Raw genomic sequence first — 2,391 nt, 5'->3', positions numbered from 1 at the left:
AGGGGTGAGGAGAAGATGTGAACACTATAGAACTGGCGGGCCAGATGTTTCCTCACTTATGGGGATGAACAAAATAAAGAACGCTTCATTTCATTTTTAAAGCAGGCTCTGAGTGATTTGGGAGTACACTGATGCCCTGTGATATCTGCAGAACACAGCACTGGGACTGTAAACTCTGTATTCCTCCTTACTTTTGTAATAAAAGAATAATGAGCTCAGTGATGCAGAAGCAACACACCACACTCAGAAAGATACCTCAAAGCCCATTCTGCTGCTTCATTGGTGTGTATTAAAATTAATGAGTTTCTGCTAGAGAAGGAAGGAGGTGTCCCTACATGCAAATGAAATCTCTAATTTTTACATTGTAGCACTACTGCGGAGCAAAGCAGCAATCTGCGCAGCTTAGTCTCAAAAGAGTTGGCTGCTTTTTTTCAGGGGCAAAGTGGGGACAAAGTGAAGATGCTGCAGGAGGAAACAAAGCTTTTCATTTGCATGTTAACATTAGTGAAATCTGGATTGCCAGGAACCGTTGTGTTTTCCTAATTTCATTTATATAACAGAGTAAAAAAAACTGACCATGCTGAAAGCCAGCCAACACCTGAGGCTGCTAGCTCAGCCAATATAACCCTAACAATTAATGGATCTCAATTATCGATTCTTTATTTTTGTTCACAAGAACAGATATCTGGAAATGAATGCATGTGAGTTACACATTTTGATTAACATGTCTTTCACAGTGGTTTTGAGCCATTAATGAAGCATAATTGTGAAACACCTATTGCATTGTTACTTTATCCAATTATAAAAAGGTGGTTTCATTAAAACTCTTCGGTTTCATCCCAAATTCAAGTTTCCATGTCATTTCAAAGATGAATCAGTAAGACATTGCTGCATCAACATCTTTTTCAAGTTTTTTTTCCTGCTTCTGAGGTCCAGTGGTGGATCTGAAAAGCTATTCGCCATCCTGAGGAAGAAATCAGGAAAGTTTGACAGATGGAAAATCATTAATTTTACCAGCAGTTTCAGGACTGATGTCTGGTGGTGGGCTATGTTACCTGGAGATCTGTGCAGCATCAGTGTGCTTTCTGCATATTTTCTTGAGGTTCAAGCCATGTCAGTTAGTACCCACCAGCCTCAGTTTTCAAAAGGGGCTGATAAGTTTGGGTATCCAACTTGACAAACTTCGGAGGATTTGGATTCTCAGCAAGTGGAGATCAGCACTTCTTTGAAAGCTGGGTCCTTTCCAATGTTCTTCAAGTTGAGAAACTGAGCCACCCCAAATCACCAGTAATTTTTGAAAATGTAAACCCTAAAGTTGAATGTTGGGCCTAATCCTGTGAGCTGTGCCATACCAGCCTCATGGGACGCAGAGAGAGGCCAGCTTAGTGCATAAAGGAGAAAAAAAAATACCACCACATGGGACAAGGGCAAAACAGTGCCACTCCCTGGAGCGGCACAGCCTGCAGAAGCTGTTCCAAGCCCAGTGCTGTAAAAAACCCTGCAGGGATCAGGGAGATGGATGGGTCCCAGAGGGTGTGTTAACAGAAAATATACATGTGCTTAGTGGGAAGGAGGCCTCTTCTTCCCATGAGCTCTGCATAGGAGCTGATAATGGTAGAGTAACCTGCTCCATCATTACTGAAGAAGGGGTTCTGCACTATGACTTTTTGGTGCACCTTTCCTGGAGGTACTACAATACTAGGTCAATGTGTGGAATGGATGGAGCAAGCTCCTATTCCATCACCCTGTTCTAAAAATCCATTTAATATATAGTCCTCAGATAGAAGACGTATCAGATATTAAACAGATAATAACAGATACTACAGATCTTAACTGCAGGGTCCTCCCCCCTCCAAATGGAGATTGGTGGAGAGCTCAAGGCAGTCTCCCTGGCTGTGCTCCCTACCAGGGTTGTTCACTCAGGAAGAAGGATTCAGGCTATTAATCTTCGTACAGACAGATTTTAGGCCAGTAGTTGTCCAAGAACCTTCCACTAGGGATCAAAACTCACAGAAGCATTAGAGTGATTTTTTCAAAGCATGAACAGAACCTCTGGCTAGACAGCACCATCACATGAGAACTCCGATGCATACCTCACTTCCCAAAGCCCTCTACCCTGGGATGGGAGGAAGCACAACTTAAAGAAGATCAGTCTTTTTTTATAGATATCTAGTGGGCTGAAAACAAGACTTATAATGGAAAGCTAGCATCAGTCTTAACTATGGAGTTACTAATGCTGAACTGTAATAAAAATCAGTGCCCAAAGACCACCTAAAACTAACCTGGCTCCTCCTATAGACACCAAGTCTGTCTGTTTAATTGAACTTACGGCCATTTGATCCCAAATTCAATTTGAATTTCATGTGCTCTGGGGATTTCGCAGAGAAACCT

The 2,391-nt window shown here is 42.1% G+C and overlaps 1 pseudogene; it reads right to left on the bottom strand.

Moving 5' to 3' along the window:
* Positions 1-1,665: 1,665 nt before the first annotated feature.
* On the bottom strand, positions 1,666-1,870 carry LOC125642008 (U2 spliceosomal RNA; annotated as a pseudogene).
* Positions 1,871-2,391: the final 521 nt, after the last annotated feature.

This window comes from Caretta caretta, chromosome 8, assembly GCF_965140235.1.
Source record: "Caretta caretta isolate rCarCar2 chromosome 8, rCarCar1.hap1, whole genome shotgun sequence".
In the NCBI taxonomy this organism is placed as follows: domain Eukaryota; kingdom Metazoa; phylum Chordata; order Testudines; family Cheloniidae; genus Caretta; species Caretta caretta.
The sequence above is the reverse complement of the archived record's forward strand: the minus strand, read 5'-3'. Positions and strand labels throughout refer to the sequence as shown.